The 19,404-nt window shown below is 39.2% G+C and overlaps 1 protein-coding gene across 1 annotated transcript in view; it reads right to left on the bottom strand.

Moving 5' to 3' along the window:
• ALK (ALK receptor tyrosine kinase) overlaps nt 1–19,404 on the bottom strand; it is a 659,766-nt gene that overhangs the window by 81,567 nt on the left and 558,795 nt on the right. The window lies entirely within an intron of this gene.

The following is a 19,404-nucleotide window of genomic DNA, read 5'->3' as shown; positions in this document are numbered from 1 at the left end:
ACCAATATTTAGGAGAGGAAGTTTTATACTTTATTTCTAACCTCAATCCCAATAAAGTGCTGAGAAGTAATAAATAAGTAATTGTAGGTCTATGCAATTAAATTACTTATTATTTGTTTTCTATGTGTATTTTCTTAATGCCAATGTTGTTGCTAGAGACGTCATAATAATAAAAAAAGTCGTGCCATTTAATTCCTGGAAAAAAGGATGAATATCGTGTCCTAGACAAATAGCTAGACAAAACATATCTCAATAATTTACAAGACAACCATCTAACACAGTAAAGAAGGAAACTTTTCATTTGTGTTGTTCCTGCTTAATGGCATCTCTGTGTGCAATGGAGTGGGACTTAGCACATTAACTTTTTTCTGCAATAAGTTGGAAAGAGGTTAATGATGGAAGGAAACGTGGAAGATGGCCTTCAAGTTTGCGATGGATCTGCAGGAAGGCTGAAGATATCTATATCTATATCTATATAGTATATTGTTACATAGCAATAAATAGTCAAATGGAGAGACTGGGAAGAAGCACAGTAATGAAGAATATAATGGGTCTTTCTGCTCTGTGGAAATTAAATGGCTTTGTTAGTTGTGCAAAAGAAGACCAAAGGCAGTGAAGGAAATTGCAGAGAAGTTAAATGAGTCATGTATGTCAACCCTCATTGCACAGGATATTAGAAACATCCACACCCCAGACCTTGAGGGGGGGGGGAGATGTAATCTGAAGAATTCTTAATTTGCAAGTTGGGTGGCCATGAACAATGATTAAATAAAGAACTGACCTCTGTTAATTAGAAGTGAGAAAGACCATTTGAGCCGACAAATAGAAAAAGCAAAAGGAAAGAGGCACAGGAGTGAAGGCACAGGAGCATGCCAGTCAAAGAGAGGCAGTGAACTGTCTGGTTGTGTTTTTTATTTCTTTTGTGATGTATATTCTGATTATCTGCTGGGAAGGCACTGACTGTTTTAAACTAATGCCATTTTGATCTGTGCTGTTGAATCAAAGTAGCTGTGCAAATTGCTTTCAAGTGTATTTTTGCTCTTCCCTTTTCCACCATGTTGTTATCTCCTCTGATTCCTCTGTACCTTGGCTCTAGTTTTTCATCCAACCTCTTCCCCAGTCCCTCCCTTTTCTTTCTTACATGTATAGAGCTGCCCATCTTATGTTGAACTCTGGCAACTTCCAGTCAACAATCAAAACAACATTAGTAAAAAAAAAAGTATAACATAAGTCTGTTAAAACCATTAATGCTGAAAACATGGCATCAAAGTTAACCTTCCAACATCCTCATTAAGACCTCTTACCTGCTTCATCCCATTCCAGTGTTTAGGGGGAAAGCCAGGACTTAAGTGCTTTATGGAATATTAGGAAGGTATAGGTAAATTTCAAAGGAAAGGATCATAGGACTTCCTAGCACAGGGTTTTCCTAAGTCCTGTGAGATGGCAATATTCAAGGGAATCATTAAACAGCAACATTCCCACCCTATCTCACCTGGTAGGATGGGTAAGCTGTCCTTAGAGAGAGGCAATCCCTCGGATAATTTGATCCAGTTCCTCATAGAGATTTAAAGGTAATATTGAATTGCACCTGGAATGAAATTGGGAGGCAGTGCAGCTTGCACAGCAGAGTGTTATATGGGTAAACCTAGGTGCACTCATCACTGTACATGCGCCTGCATTCTGGACCAGTTATAGCTTCCAAGTGGTCTTCAAGGGCAACTCCATTGCACCTTTGCAGTAATCCTAATGGGAAATGACCAAAGTATGAGTAACTGTAAGCAAGGCTTCCTGGTTTGAGAAAGGGCTCAACTGGTGCATCAGATGAGATCAGAACTGGTACAACACTACCCCCCCCCCCAGCCACAGGTCCCACCTGTTCCTCAAAGCAGGATCCAAGGATCCAGGCGAACCTCCAAATTGTACACTAGCTCTGTCCGTGGAAGTGCTATCTCATTTGGGCCTGGTGGGGGTAACAATCCATAGCACTCTACTGTATCTTGCCAGGATTGAGTTGGGGCCAAGATATGTCCATGATCGAGGCCTGATGGCAGTCTCCCCCAGACCCAGATCATGATGCCACTGCTGGAGGCAAGAATCAGAGCTAATGTGTGGCCCACTGTGTGATGGACAAGTTGGCCAGATCCATGGCTGCCATGATGTCCATGAATTCCCATACTACCTCAGAACCCAGACTGAGAGGAAAGGCTGCAACCCCAGAATCCTAAACCTGGTGAACTTCACTGCCAGTCCACAGGATCATGGACAGTGATGCTTTTACAGTACTGGAAGAAAGGTAAGTGAGCAGTCATCTCCACTAATCCCTATGGTCCGACCTCACAAAAAGGGTCTCACATCTGGCAATGTCTGAGACAGAGCCTCCAGTGGCCACCAGAGACTCCCAAAAGACAACAGACACTCCCCTATCCCTGCCATGGAGTTGCAATTGGGCCACACATGAAATCCCAGAGGGCACATTTCAGAGAGGGGAACAACCCCTCCCCCCATTGCCAAAACAGGTTTCAATGATACAGGTCAGGCCAGTATTCTTATCCACATTTAATGGTCAGCAGGCAGAATCCATCCTGATCATATTCCTCATTACATTTCTTTTGGCAATGTAATTTAATGGTTGTTATGCATATTACAGGAATATTACTGTGGTTTTGGAGATTATTGTAAGAGCAAAACCTGCATTCCTGATCCTGGATGAAATGGGAATTACATAGAATCTTGACTTCATGTAGTGTCTACAGAAAGGTAGGCTGTCCATCATAGATGTTCTGTAGTAAGAGCAGACTTTCTGTGCATTTCCTAATATGTCTACTCCTTCTACATCTTAAACATTTACCAAAAAGGAATCATTCTCCTTTAACCACCCAGTATTTTTAGGCCAGTTAGCTATTGTATAATCATTATTGGGCAAAATGATTTTTCATCAGTGCCTCCGTGATTTTATTTTCATTTTGTCCCCAGACCATGAGCGAGACAGCATTGAGTCACTGTTAGCTGAATTGAATCAGAATAGCGTTTCCTTCTTCTGTCACCATCCAAGGGCAGCCTTAAGAGTTGCAAAATCTGTTAGTATTTGCATTCCAGTATTTTAGAGGGAAGTCAGCAGACTGGCAGAGACTGGGAACCAAGGCAATAAAGATGGAGTAGAATCATCAATGTGAACAGCAAATTTTATGCCTATATAGCTTGTTACCAATTCAAGATGGATGGGTAGCACTGCAATATGGTTGTGGGGAAAAACACTTCGACAGCTGAAGTCAGATCTAAGACTAATGCATCTAACACTTCCACCACAAATGCTTTTTGGATTAGAACTGGCCACTGACTGAGTTAACTGCCACTTTATATAGAAATCGAATTCTGCAGACATCTTTATTGCATTATGCCAACAGTTCAGTTAGCATAATTGCATGCAAAGAGCCAACAAATGCAATTTTATTGTAATTAATATTTGCTCTGCTGTTCCTTTCAACTCCTTTATCTGATTAACTCATGTGACTCACAATCTTGCCTAGGAAATGCCATTTGCCATCTGAAAAAAGGATCTACCTTCTGACAGACTCTGTGGGAGCCATTTGGCTGGCAGAAGCTAGAAGGGAGGAGCCAGCAAGGAGAGAAATAAAAGTAACAATAATATCACACACATACACACACATACACACACACACACAGACACATATGTATTTCTCCGTGTGTAATCTATCTATCTATCTATCTATCTATCTATCTATCTATCTATCTATCTATAATATTACACTCATACACTCACAGATATATGTGTGTGTAATATTAAGTACATATGTATATGTATATAAAATTACAACACAAACACACGCATATCAGAACTGATGTTGGCCACAGGTGATAAATGAAACATAATCAAAGACACAGAATTTGACAAGTTTTCAATAGATTGGAAGTAAATGGTAGAAAAAAGGCCTGTTCTAATTACTACATATTTAATTGTAAAATCTAGCGTTTAGGCAGGATACAATATGATAGCGGAATGATTAAAAGTAGTTAGCTAGAAACTAGAAGATAGTAAATTCTAATCCTCTTATAGGCACAAGGACAGCAGGGGGACTTGGGGGCCAGTCATTTCTTCTTAGCTCTAAGGAGGAGGCAACGGCAAAAAAAGTTCTGAAAATATCACCAAGAGTCAAGACCTAATCAAAAGCATGCAGGCATACTCCCCAAAAGAAAAAAAGATGCAAACAAAAAAAGTTAACATAAAATGGGAATGAATATGGTTCATTAATATAAATGCTGATAATCATTTTTCAGTGCCTTCTGCTAATAATGGCTCTGGGAGAAAAAAGTTGTTGGTGTAAGAGGAGCAAAAGGCCAACTTAATTTTTTTAAAAGTCTGAGACAGCTTAAGAGGGAAAAAGGCACCTCAAACCAATATCTATACAGCAAGAAAAAAAGGAAAATGATTCTTAAGGGTTTGGGGGATTTTTAAGTGTCAAAATATCTTTACATCCTTGTTTTATTTGGAAAACAGTTATGATTTACTGCATCTATGTACGGCAGGCAGAAATCAAAGAAAATTCTGCCCAATTTATCTAGAGTTAAATTAGGGTTTAAACGTATCTATTTGCCCATTTCCCTACTCATTAATCTGGTTAAAAAAGACTTTATGAAAATCTTACTTTTAGTTGTAAACAGTTGTCAAGGTTTTGATACCCAGCACAGATATAACATTAATTATATATAGTGCTAAGTATAAAATTATTTCAGGCAATTTTAGCATCTTTGAAGTCACATTCATTCTACCTTCCCAGACACCTTTATGACCATTTGAATGGCATGTATTTGGAAGATTTCAGTGCTATATATGGAGGATATGGCTGAAAAGAATAAATATAAATTCAAAGACACCAAAATCGCTAGAAGTACAATAATTGTATTTTTGACAAATACATGGCCTGCAGATGGCACGGACGATCTGCCTGCCAGCCACAACCATTGGCCCCCTTAGGGGAGTTGGCATACTTACACCAGCTACTCCTGCCAGTTTAGTTTGTTTGTGACCAAAGTGCCACACATTGTGCAAAGAAGCGAAACTTCTGTTAGAAACAGATGGAAAGTTGAGAGAACTCCAAAGTTATCTGTACTTCTGAGAATGAATCCTTAAAGAATGGTTTAGAGGGGTATTTTAAAGTTAGGGAGATACGTGAATGTGCCCTAACAGTAAAAATGCAGATATAGAGTACCTTGCTACTCAATCAGGAGATGAGAAGACGATAGGGAATTATTTATAAGAAGTCATACTAAAAAAGAATATGAGACACATATTAGAGCACAACAAAAAATATTTCTCAATGGAAAATACGATGCAGAAAAGATATGGTTACAAATTCCAGGCCTCATGGACATTCCAGGTCTCTACAACTTAGTTGTAATATTTTTGCCATTTCTCTTAGTATGTTATCCAATTAACAACAAAAATAAGTGGGTGGATAACTTATTCCTATGTCTATCCGACATCCCCAACTTTAGTTCTATATAATAAAGTGGGATGAAGCAGATTATTATAAACATAGGTGTTTTTTTAATTCTTTCAATAAAGATTTAATCCCTGCATCAGACCGCATAATACCCATTATCTTTCTACCAGAATTTACTTATATTAAAAATTCTTCATGTTATTCCATTCTTTAGTAAATATTCTTCAGGGGCACACAGATTCATCTACTTATTCTAGATTTTTTTTAACCATTTTTGTTGGCAAACATGTTGACTCTGTTTTCCCTGCCAAACACAACTTTCTTGGTCTTTGATATATTATGTTCAGCTACTCTTCAATACAGAATATAATCTGTCTAACATTTGTTGCAAATCATTCAGGTTCTCAGCCAACAGTACATCACCCGCATACAAAAATATCATCTACATACTTTTACCTTCCCAACCGACACAGGATATATGTATTTCTTATTATCAGACAACCATGTGGATGTTGCATATCCTTCACTTATTTCCTTTTGCTGCTGAACCATTTGCTAGGAAAGTTGTTTATTCTCATGCATGCTTTATTTCCCTCATATTGCTCTTACTACACTCAGCAAGCAAAACATTCCATAATTCAAGCTGATTCACTTAAGCATGCACTTTCTCTGAATCACCAATGATAAAGTAAATATTTCTTCTCATGTTCATACATTTATCAATCAGCTGCTGAAGGGACAAAATGTCCTCCCAACCCCCATCAGGCATAAAAGCAACCTGCTTTTCTTGGATTTTATGTTATTACCAAGAGCCAAGGTGGCGCAGTGGTTAAATGCAGCACTGCAGGCTACTGCTAGATCAGCAGGTCAGCGGTTCAAATCTCACCGGCTCAGGGTTGACTCAGCCTTCCATCCTTCCGAGGTGGGTAAAATGAGGACCCAGATTGTTGGGGGCAATATGCTGACTCTCTGTAAACCGCTTAGAGAGGCCTGAAAGGCCTATGAAGCGGTATATAAGTCTACTGCTATTGCTATTGCTATTATTGTACCTTTTTGATCACAATTCTGACAAAGGCCTTTTGTTAGACTTCTCTAAAGAGGCTGGAGTGGAAACACATAAGCAGGAATATCAAGAGCTTCATTTACTGTAGAAAATTGAATGAAGCCATTACGGTAGTATTCCAGTGACTAATCTGTAATTAATAAATGCAAGCCCTATTCATAGTGTCCCAGGGCTTAAATGATTGTGCTTCTTTCTTCTAACCATAGGAAAAATAATGGCCAGGAGGAATGGCTTCTATGTGTCTGCTGTTCTGGTAGCAGACAAATCTGGTATCACACTGTCTCTCTGTGACCTTTGGAGAACTGAAATGAACACCTTTCTATGTGTGTCTACTATATCTATAGTGTTTCCATTCAATCTTATTATCTTGACCTTTGAAAAGGGGGAACAGTAACAGCTTTCTTCCTGTTGTCAGACAGAGATGCATTCTCCACACACATGATAAACAAGTCCCACAGCCACTCCATATGTAAATCAATCAATCAATCAATCAATCCATATTTTCCCAGTTATACCATTTGTATCTGCAGTCTTATTGTTTTTAATATTCCCACATTAGCTGTGACTCCTTTTATCATTTTTCCTGTGCACTAACATTCATAGCAATCTTTTAAACTCTGCCCTTTGATAATCATGTGCAAATGTCTAGAATATTTCTTCCAGCTTTCTTTCACTTTAATTTTATCCCAAATTATTTCAATATTTTCCTTAAAGACCTATGAGCAAGTAATTCTAAAAAAAAAAAGGACATTAGTTAACTAGTTTATCTAAAGGCCAAAACAGAATAGTCAAAAGACATGTTTATTATGACCTATGAAAGGCATGACTTTCATGTAACCTACATCCTGTGTCACTATGATGTGAACATTAGCGAAGGAGAAAGGGCACTTTTCAAAATTTTGCTAAACAATAGAAGGCTGCTAGACGGGTACTAAGAAAGGGCATAGGTATCAAAACTAATCCATATAGATTTAATGTATACATATCTAATATTCCTTTTCACTGTACAGTTTAGTTAGAGTATATTTAATTGTTTAAAAATCACTCACTCCTTAGCACTGTCCTTTTTTCATGGGGTCTCCCTTTTATTATGTTCTCTTGTGGCTAGTTTGGTGTGGTATTAGGCTAGAAATTAGGAAGCTATAAGTCTAGTCCCACTTTAGACACAAACTTAATTTGGGAGCCTTGGGCCAGTCATTCTCTTCCAGCCCCAGGAAACAGGTAATGTTGTTGAGAAAAATGCAAGAATTTGTCCAGGAGTGGGACTTGAAGGTCCACACAAGCCTACTTTTGTTAGCATATTTTAATGGCTAGCAAGTGGTAAGACCAAACCCCTCCCTATCTTACCCGTTGGAATTGTGGAGGATTTATCATTACCCTGGGCTCAAGATGGCTATTACAAGACTGACATTCCCCCATCAAACCCCACTTGCTACCTACAAACCTGGAGAGGGAGAATAAGGTAGGAAAATATTGGTGTTATTTAAGAACGTACAGACATATAGACAGAAATAACTCAGTTGATGTTCTATTTATTTGATTTGTAATGAACCTCACCCCTACACAATGCTTATATTAGTTGTCCACAAAGGTCTTAATGATTTTCAGCAAAGTCCTTTATTTAAAAGTAGGAGCAGTGGGTTAAACATTCAGGTAATCTTAGCCAGGTGACTGGTTCGGATAGAAAACTAACTGAAGAAATAACTGGACATTAAGTTATTATTTCTAGTAATAACCTATTCTTTAGGAATAATTTTCTCACAGAAATACAGGACCTGTTCAGCTTCCATGTGTAGTTTCTGTGGAAAGTTGAACATTTCAGAAAAAGTATTTGGGGGAAATGATAAATTTGAGTTTGGCTCCTGTTTGGTGATACCATTGCAGTTTGGTTTATGTTATATTATTTTCTGTTTGTTGTGTTGTTATTAATCTCTGCTTCTACTGTATATCAGTCAGAGGCCTTTAGATTGGAGTGACACTGAAATAAATGTCAGGATTAAATAAACAGATAAATAAAGAAAAAGTGCAGTCATGTAATGGTGGTTTTGTTGTTCTGGTTTTTTTTTGAAGTTGAAGTGCAGCCGCAGTTGCACCATTATTTCATATTCCAACCCAAATGGCATTACAAAATGTTTGCTGTAATGTGGATTAAAGCTGTGAATATTGATTATGTTTAAAAAGAAAAAAAAACTGCTGTTCTCTGTCTTTTTTTAAAAGTAGTTTTATTATATCTGATTTGTAAATGCCATGATAAAGGCTCCAAAGATAGATGCTATCTGCTGACTTCATGAGTAAGATGTTTGTCAAGGACTTTCCAAATACAATGCAATACAATAACAGAGTTGGAAGGGACCTTGGAGGTCTTCTAGTCCAACCCCCTGCCTAGGCAGGAAACCCTATACCATTCCAGATAAATGGCTATCTAACATCTTCTTAAAGACTTCCAGTGTTGCGGCATTCACAACTTCTGGAGGCAAGCTGTTCCACTGATTAATTGTTCTAACTGTCTGGAAATTTCTCCTCAGTTCTAAGTTGCTTCTCTCCTTGATTAGTTTCCACCCATTGCTTCTTGTTCTACCCTCAGGTGCCCTGGAGAATAGTTTGACTCCCTCTTCTTTGTGGCCACCCCTGAGATATTGGAACACTGCTATCATGTCTCCCCTAGCCCTTCTTTTCATTAAACTAGACATACCCAGTTCCTGCAACCATTCTTCATATGTTTTAGTCTCCAGTCCCCTAATCATCTTTGTTGCTCTTCTCTGCACTCTTTCTAGAGTCTCCACATCTTTTCTACATTGTGGTGACCAAAACTGAATGCAGTATTCCAAGTGTGGCCTTACCAAGGCATTATAAAGTGGTATTAACACTTCATGTGATCTTAATTCTATCCCTCTGTTTATGCAGCCTAGAACTGTGTTGGCTTTTTTGGCAGCTGCTGCACACTGCTGGCTCATAGTTACAGGGTTGTCCACTAGGACTCCAAGATCCCTTGCACAGTTACTACTATTGAGGAAGGTATCACCTTTACTGTACCTGTACATTTCGTTTTTCTTGCCTAAATGTAGAACCTTAATCTTTTCACCAATGAATTTCATTTTATTAGATAGTGCCCTGTTCTGACCCCTTCTTCTCCGTCCAGGAACAAAAGCCAACAAAGACGTACAAAAGAATGTTTTAATCAGTCCAAGCTCTTGTTGGCTGCGAGCCCAAAAGAAACAAAGATAATTGCTCTGGCAAAAGTCCTATAACTCACAAAACACTGCAAACTGGCTTCTCTATCTCAAGCCATTTATCCAAGTTGGCTTCTCTCGGTTTGTGAACGCGAACGAGAACAAGAACGAGAACGTTGACTTCTGCAACCAGGGCATGGCAGCAGCAGTCTCTTTTATCAGCAGGAGGGGATCTTGATCAGCATCAGCTGTTCGTAATCACCTCCTGTAGTTACTCCTTTGTTCTTTATGCTGAGTAGCTCTGCGCCTGCATGCATCCTGATACAACTCCCAAATGTTTTCATGAACATTCCTTTTGATCCAATGCTCTGCCGCCACCTGGTGGCCAACCAGTCTCTCCTCGCCCTGCTTGGAGTCGACACTCTATCCAGGGTCCTCCACCTCCTCCAAGGCCGACTCATAAGCCCCCTCGCTGTCGGAGTCTGCCAGGCCACAAACAGTGCCCAAAGTTCAAGTTTGTCAAGATCCTTCTGTATCTTAAGTCTGTCTTCTGGAGTGTTGGCTGTTCCTGCCAACTTGGTGCCATCTGCAAATTTGATGTGTTCCCCATTTATTCCGTCATCCAAATCATTGATGAAGATGTTGAAGAGTACTGGGCTAAAACAGAGCCTTGGGGTACTCCACCGCATACTTCCTTCCATGTATATGCAATTCCATTGAAGACTACAGGGCGGGGCATAACCTTTTCCTAGGGGGTCACAGCAACACTTGTAATAACAACACAAATAATTCATACACCATTCGAAAGCCCATCAAAAACTGAGTTTATTGACACGATTTAATAGTCAGTATGACCACCATTAGCCCTTCGAACAGCATTCAAACGAGGTGGATAAGAACACAACAAATCTTCAAACAGTTCCGTTCGATTTTCCAGATTTTTCAACACAGTTTCCAAATTCATTCTCAAAGTTTCAACTGAATATCGATTTTGACCTTGCTCCTGAATCATCAGAGCTTCCACTTCATCCTTAATTATGGCCCCAATGTTCTCTGCCGGATTGAGATCTGGCGAATTTCCCGGCCAGACGTCATTGCCCCAAAATTCGACATTGTTTTCCTTTAACAATTGCTGAGTCGCATTTGCACGCATGCAAGGAGCTTTGTCATGAAGAAAGACAGCCTCACCAACCACCAAGACATTGTCTGGATCACTGAGAAATGGAATGACATTCTCCAATAAAATTTTCTCATGGAAATAACTGCCATCCCAGGATTCCCCTTTATCCTTCAAAACCCAATGCAGTTTCTTGGCTGTGAAAATGACGAAAATCCCGATGCAAGTCGGATTGCGAACGATTTGTCGATATCGTTCATGTTTGGCGATGTCGTCGACGTCTTTAGCCCAAATTCGATCGTTCTGGAAATTCGGTTTTCGAATGGCATAAACGAAGAATTCGTCAGATGGCGCCAAATGAAGAAAATCTTCCTCGGTCCATTCAGACAACCAATCGCACAACCAAAGCCGATCTTGAACGTGTGTTTGAGTTTTCAATGGTTTGCAAATGACGTGGAATGGCTTCAAACCTTCTCGTTCTCGATATCGGCCGATTGTCCTTTGATCAACTCGTTTTCCACGAATTTGAAGGATTTCTTGGGCCACTTTTCGGTTTCCTTTTCGTTGTTTGCGACTGCCAGTTGCAATGATGGCTTTGCTTTCTTGGGACAGTTGCAGAGGACGCCCTTCTCCAAATTTTGTGAAACATTCTTGGGCTGTTTTGTTCCAATTATCAGTAACCCAATCCGGATGACGTTTCAATTTGTTTGCAATCCATTTTTGATTGATAAACGTCGCTCCAGCATCGCGAGCCTCTCGAAAGGCAATGCATTTTATTCTGTCAATGATCCTTTGTTCTTCCGAATCGAATTTTCCAGCCATTCTTAAAGCAAATTTAACATTTAATAGCTCATTCAATTCAGTTTTTTATGGGCTTTAAAATGAGGTGTCGCGGAAGTTGTAAACTGCTGTCGATCTTGCTGTGACCCCCTAGGAAAAGGTTATGCCCCGCCCTGTACATGTTGAGTGTGGTTGGTCAGCCAGTTACAAATCCATCTGGTTGTGATGCTGTCCAACCCACATTCTTCTACTTTGTCTAGTAGTAGGTTATGGTTTACTTTATCAAATGCCTTACTGAAGTCCAACTAAACTATATCGACGGCATTCCTCTGGTCCATTAATTTTGTCACTTTGTCAATAAGATAGTCTGACATTATCTGTTTTTGACAAACCCATGTTGGCTTTTGGCTATTACTTTGTTTACTTCTAGGTGTTCGCTAATTCATTGCTTGATTATCTTTTCCAGAAAGAGGTCATGCTGATAGAGCTATAGTTTCCTGGATCTATTTTTTCCCCTTTTTTGAAGATGGGGACCACATCAGCTCTTTTCCAGTCCTCTGGCAGTCCTCTGGCACTCAAGGATCTCTGAAAGATATAGTTCAATGGTTCTGAGATCTTATCAGCCAGTTCCTTCAGAACCCTGGGGTGTAATTAGTCCGGTCCGGGTGATTTGAACTCATCTAGGGTAGACAGACTTACCATTTTCTTCCCTATTTCAATTTGTGTTTCTAATCTGATTTTTGTGGTGCTGTTTTTGATAGGTTGGAATGTTTTATCCTGTTGTGTAAAGATAGATGCAAAAAAGCTAAATAGTCCTGTTTCTCCCTGTTGCTTGTCACCTTCTTGCCACTTCTCCCAGCAATGGACCAATTGTTTCCTTAACTTTTTTCTTGTTTTAACATGTTGGAAGAAGCTTTTTTTGTTATTTTTTACTTTTTGGTAAGCCTTTCTTCATTGTGAGCCTTAGCTTTCCTTACTTCATCTTTACAGGCTCAGGCTATTTGCTGATATTCTCCCTTAGTTATGTCCCACTCTTTCCACTTTTTATACTTAACATTTTTGTCTTTCGATTTGTCAGAGAGTTTTTTATAAAGCCATGCTGGTTTCTTTTGGGAGCTGTTATTTTTCTTCTTCATTGGTATCTTGCTAGACTGGGCTCTTTTAATCTCATTTTTCAAAATTTCCCAAGCTTCTTGAGCTGTTTTCCCCTTGAGGATTCTCATCCATGGAATTCTTCCCAAGTTCTCTCTAAGTTTATTGAAATTAGCTCTCTTAAAAGCTAAGATTCTAGTTTGACTTTGTTCCACTCCTTGTGTTTGCATAATGTTAAATTCCAATATTGCATGGTCACTTGCCCCCTGGGTTCCTATGGCTTCAACACCTTCTATCATTTCCTCTCTGTTAGTGAGAATTAAATCTAATATGGCCGATCCCCTTGTTCCCTTCTCTACTTTTTTAAATAAAAAAAGACCATCCAAAATGCTGCTTTATGGATCAGTGGCATCAGATCTAGCAAGAAAAGACAATATGGCTCCTTAAACATTTGCTTGCAATTGCAATATATAGCTTATGCAAAATGGATTTTGTATTATGTCACATTATACTGCTGCCATAGAACAGCAGGATAGTCTGTACTTGAAGTATCATTCTTCCCAGGAGCAATAAAATAGGCTTTTTTTTCTTCCTAAAGTGCTTTTATTTATTATCATTTACTATGTCAGACTTCCAGAAAGCTGTGAGAAAAAGACAGCCTTGCTCCCTCAGACAACCATGAGCACCCTATCTTTTAAGAATCAGTTTTTTCATCTATTTTTTTATTTATGGAACAGATAACTGTTAGTCAGTTTCTATAAAACTTTTTTACATGGCAGATACAGACTTTGTCACAAGATTCCTCAAACAAAATGGAGAAGGAAAATAAATGTAGCAGAAATATTAAAATATCAGGCTATGGTGATTTTTTTTCTTTTCTTCTTTATTTTTAATAGCTGGCATATTTCAAGAATGACCAGTTAGATTGTGCAATTGTAATAGCAAGATAAAAGCTTCTTATTTTGATGGTTGCCTTTTTTTTTAATATATCTGAGCATTAGTGGTGTCATGATGGTGCCATCAATGTTCGTATGTACATCAGGAGGAACTTCAAACCCACTGTTGGGACCACCCTCTTGGATTTTTAGAATTATTTATTGGCCAAGTGTGATTGGACACACAATTTGTATTTGGTTTATATGCTCTCGATGTACATAAGGAGAATAAAATACATTCATCAAGAATAAAAAGATAAAACATTTAGTGATAGCCAAGGTTACTAATAAGCTATCAAATTGTATTAGGAAACAATTAAAATAATATAAATTGAAAGATATAAGCAACATGGTTATAGTAACACGTTGAAAGAGATAGGTACTAGTAAGAGAAGAAGAATGGTAATACAGTTTTAGTAAATTATTTGACAGTGTTGTGGGAATTAGTTGTTAAGCAGAGTGATGGCATTCGGGAAAAAACTGTTCTTGGTCTAGTTGTTCTGGTGTGCAGTGCTCTATAACGTCATTGTGAGGATATTATTTTCTACATTTTAATCTTTTTATTATCAAATTTTGCAGACATCTCTGTTGAGCATAGATCCAAATGCTCACTGTGACTGGAGATTCTAAAAACTAGAGCTGATCACAAATGGGTTTTCAAAATCTCTGACAATTTCTTAAGGGCAAGACTCTAGTTTAATGATAATAAGGTAGCAGCACCACTACTGAAAAAGTCCCGGTGTTCTCTCACAATGACTTCTTTTGAACCTGTGGATGACCGAATAAAGTATTGTGCGATCAAAAATGATAGATTTACACATACTTCTTGGTCATCTCATAACAAAACAAATACAAGAATAATATAGTCCACTTTATAATAGTATAATAGACCACAATATAGTCCAATAAATTCTTTTGCACTGGGGAAGGTCTTCTGAAATATTCTCTTCTTAAATTGAATGAAACTGATCTAAAAGCTACAGAAGATTTCTTTGTTATCAGCCTGAAACAATCACTTGACTTCAGATTAAGGAAGGGATTCTTATATAGACCTTGAGACTTTAGAGAACAACTGGGCAGGAAATAATGACTTTAGAAAACATCTGGGCAGGTGTTTCCTCTGTGAACTTGCACAGTTGTCAATATAAATCACAATATAATATTTGCTTTCAGAGTTGTTTATTTGCACTTAGCTTATGTTTATGCTGGAATTTAGAGCATGTTTATTGTTTGATATTTGTTGACCTTTTTAATTCTTGCAAACTGTTCTAGGAGCTTTTGCTGAAGAGTAACTAGTATATAACTTATAAATAAATAAGTACCTTATCTGTAACTCTTGATGTTATTTTACTGCTTACTCCTTCTTGTTGCTGACATCTAATTTTATTCTGTGGACAAGTAATTAGGCTGTTCTAGGGAAGTAAATAGATGATTTTGCTGTGCTGGAGAACTTATCTCCCCCTCCATCCCTGCTGTGCCTTTTAGCTTTATTTTCAAACTGAAAGCAGATAGCTCCTGCAGAGCTGTAGCCAAATCAATTTTAGTTTCCAGCAGGAATGCTAGACTGTCACTTTTATGATGAGGGACATGCAACCATCAAGAAAAAAGCTATCACAAATAAGAGAAAATATCCAATCATGTGTGCTAAATGTGTTCTCAGCATGCTAATGTAGCTCTGAATTCATGAGGTGCTGGCAACCCATTCATGTTGGCTTGCAAGGTACTCTCCAGATTAAAGATCTTACTTTGCAAAGAAGGGCATTAAAATATTTGAGATAAAACTGGGCTTGGGTTAGTACACTTGAAGCATATAATACTGTCACTTTGGATACATTGGATATATTTTGCCCAGAAGGAATGGAAATGCAAAGTCTTTGGTTTGAAGCACCTGCTTCAAAAAAGTTCTCATATGATCCATGCCTATGGAGATTCTCATCCAGGTCATGATTGTCCCAAAGGGGTTCTTTGAAGACCTTTTGAAGCTTCTTTAGTTCATGGATGAGAAATGAAAGGTCTTCAAAGAAAAACAAGAAAATCCAGTTGCCTTTTGAAAGAGAAACTTTGGGATTCTCATATGATTCATATACAAATCTTAAACATTTGTATTCATTTGTATAATTGGAACAGGAATACATATAAATCTAAAACTTTATCAATTTCATTATCTACAAGAATAAGTTGACAGTTAGGGAAAGAGAGAAGAATGACATAAGTGTGGGACAGACCATTTTTGGTACTGTCAAAAGAGGATTGGAAGGAAAATAGGCATAAAGGAAAAAAAAGAAAGAAGAGTTAAATCTACAATAAATGTAGAATAGCCGCAGGCAGAGAAAGTAAACTAGACTTGCAGAAGTTAGATCAACCTCCCTGAAGAGAATATCTCATACTTTTAATATTTTGGGCTATCTTTTTTTGTTGTTATCTATTCTTGCTACCTTTCTGAACTCTGAATAGTTTGCTTACCCTCAAAGAAATAGCATGATAAATATGTACTAGGCATATATCTATGTAAGTAAGCAACATCTTTCTTTGATAAACATCACAGTCTTGGTTTGTAATCTGTATCTCTCTCACATTTTTTTCTTGTAGGCACATGTATATTCCTCAGTTTTTTCATTTTACCCTTTTTTTCACAAGAGCTATCAGATCTGGGCTGTAAAAAGATAGACAAGTGAAGAGTTTTCTGCATCACTTTGTGACCACTTAATAGCCACCAGGAATGCAGCCTAAATATGTCATCCCATCCTCCTTCGTACCAGATCCTGGGAGAAGAGATTCTCTCAATAGCTTGTATGGGAGAGTTTTGAGTTCAGGGGGGCATTAGTTGACCAAGCAGCAGGGACGTGCAATCACTAGAGGCAGGGGAGGCGGGGCCTCACCAGTCTCCTGAGGAAAAAGAAAGAATTTTAAAGAATTTTTTAAAAATAATTAAAAAGGCCAAGGTAGTTGCTGCCAGACTCTAAGTCACAGTGACTTTGAGTCTGCTTAGTGTTAACTGTAGGAGGAGGCGAGAGAACTATGGGCCTCCTTTGCATAAGGAATTTTTCGCCTTTTAAGAGTTAAGCAAGGGTTAAAAAGCGAAAAATTTCGTATGCAAAGGAGGCACGTGATTCTCCCGCCTCCTGATCTGGGAGCAGCGAATCATGCCTTGCAGTTGAGCATGCTTACGTTGGGCAGGTTATTTCGGAGGGTGCGCTTCAGAGGAGAGAGGAGTGGGGGAGAAGGAGGAGGCTTGCTCTTGTCAGAAGAGACCGCATGAGAGCTGAGTCCGGGAGGAGTCAGTTCTTCCAGCAAACTTCAGGCTCGAGGGACCGCCTTCCCTCCTGCCGCTCGGTTTCTTTTTTTGCAAAGGAGCCTGCGCTCCTGGAGGCTTCGGAGCAACGGCCGTGACTGCGATGGGCTTTGACTCAGCTGGCTGGGTTTGGGATTCTACCACCCCGGACGGGGCAGAGGGGGAAAGAGACTCTCGGGGCGTCCTCCCCACCGCCCTAGCGGAAGGTAAGCGGAGCGGCTGGCCGGAGGGAATGGTGTGCTGCCTTTTTGGCCCTCAGGCACATGTCTTTTTTTTTTAATTAAAAAAAAATAAAATAAAAATAAAAGGCACATGTCAAGTCGTGGGTGGCACTCTGTAGGTGCTCGGATGGCGTGGCTGCCTGTATTAGAAACTTTTTGGGGGGTTGAAGTCGAGGACTCCATAAAAGGGCTTTCAAAGCCCGTAAGTCGCAGCGGGCGGCGTCCTTGTTTGGATCCAAGATAAGGCAGAGTTAACGTCCAAGAGTTGCCTGTGGCTGAGTTTTCCCCCCTTCTCTCTCTTTTGCTCTCTCGCTCTCTCCTTTCAACCCTCTGCCTTGGACAAATCGCTGGCACCAAAATGTCTGCTTTATAGACCGGTGCTTGGAGATAGACCTTGATCTCGACCAGGGGAACCGCGAGGGGCAGGGAGGGAGGGGCTGCCTGCCTGCCTGCCTGCCTGCGTGGAGTGCGAAAGCGAGAAACTGATATGACTGAGGGTGGCCAGAGATGCACGCCTGGGTTTTTTGGGTGCGCTCGGTTTGTGTGTGTGTGTGAGGGAGTGAGTGTGTAAGTGAGTGAGTGCGGGGGGGGGGGGAGAAGAGCCCAGAGTGGCAGTCACCCACCTACCTACCATGCCTCATCGGCCATGAAGCTCACCACACGTCTCTGCCAAGCAGACAGGATCCTCTGCATCACTGGGTGATGGCCAGTGGCTGTCATTCAGCCCCTGGATCATTGTTACCATTTCCCCCTTCCTGCACCTCCTCTGTTACCTGCTTCACCTCATACAGTATATTCAAGAAATAGGCAGAAGATAGATATTGCTAGCTTGGCCAGAAATGGAGAAGGGGAAGTTTAGGAGATAAGTGGAGGAACACAGGCTGTTTCTGTGGCCAGTAGAGCACAGGGATGGGTAGAATGAGAAGCAGGAAGAGGCCGAGTTTAGGGACCCCAGATTTTCCAAGCTGCAATGCAACTACTTAGAGTATGCTATAAATCTCATAAAGCAGCCTTACATTTACAAATGTTTTGTCATTCTGAAATATAAAGGGTAAGTACAAACAGGTTACCATTATGATTTTGAAGAAATGCTGAATAAATGGTCATTAAGTGAGGACAATTTGTAATTATAAAATATAAAATGGAAAAATAAAATATAAAATGTATGTTTGGGCATTTTACAGTTGGATAACAACAAGCATGGACAAGTTGAAAATGTGATTAGTAAAGAATACATTAAAAGAGTGAGAAAGGTACTAAAGAAAAAAATGAATGGGGGAAACACCATCAAAGCCATGCCTGGGCCATATACAGCTGGTATTATTAACTGGACACAGGCTGAAGTGGACTGTCTGAACCCAAAAACTAAAAAGCTAATAACTATTCATTTTGCTTACATCTCTGTAATACCGGTGCATTTTAATGTGCTGCAGTAATCGAGGTGGAGGTTTACCTCAAGTCCAACAGACTGTCAAAGAGGAAAAGCTATCAGGCCTGGGGATAAGACCCGAATCTCGCCCCACCCGAATGCTGAATGAATGTTGTGTTTTATCGGTTTATTTTTTTTATTCACATTTTTTTCTTTCTTGTGTTTTGTCTTACACTCCCTTCCCATTAATTGTAAGCCGCCCTGAGTCCCCTCAGGGAAAAGGGCGGCCTATAAATGTCAAAAAAAAAGAAAAAAAAAAAAGCATGCATCGGAACATGAATATTAAAATAACATAATAAAAACACACACAGAATGCTGACAATAAAAACATGTTTAATTTCCAGAAAGATCAAGTGAAAAGTGGATAAAGATAAATCCTTGCAATAGCTTATAACTGGAACATTACAAAATGATTCTCTAGGCTTGATTTTGGCTGCTCAAGAGCAAGCTATTTGAACTAATGCAATCAAGGTCAGAAATGAAAAATTGTCTAATGAATCAAAATGCAGATTGTGCAAAGAGACAGAAGAAACAGTAGATCATATACTCAGCTCATGCAAGATGATCACATAAACTGATTATAAAAAATATAACACAGTCATCAACATGATTCACTGGAACATCAGTACAAAATACCCATAATGAAAAATTGTTGGGAACATAAGAGTTGAAAAAGTAGTTAAAAATAATCAGGTTAAAATATCGTGGGATTTCCAAATAGAAACTGATAGTCTTGGCACATCATATTTAACTGTGGCTGAAAAGAAAAAAAGTGTGGATAATTGATGTGGCAATACTAGAAGATAGTAGAATGGGCAAATAATGGAAGAAGATTGCAAAGTA

Source organism: Thamnophis sirtalis, unplaced genomic scaffold, assembly GCF_051295495.1.
Source record: "Thamnophis sirtalis isolate CommonGarterSnake01/CBP01778 unplaced genomic scaffold, rThaSir2_p1.2 scaffold_6, whole genome shotgun sequence".
Taxonomy (NCBI): Eukaryota; Metazoa; Chordata; class Lepidosauria; order Squamata; family Natricidae; genus Thamnophis; species Thamnophis sirtalis.
The sequence above is the reverse complement of the archived record's forward strand: the minus strand, read 5'-3'. Positions and strand labels throughout refer to the sequence as shown.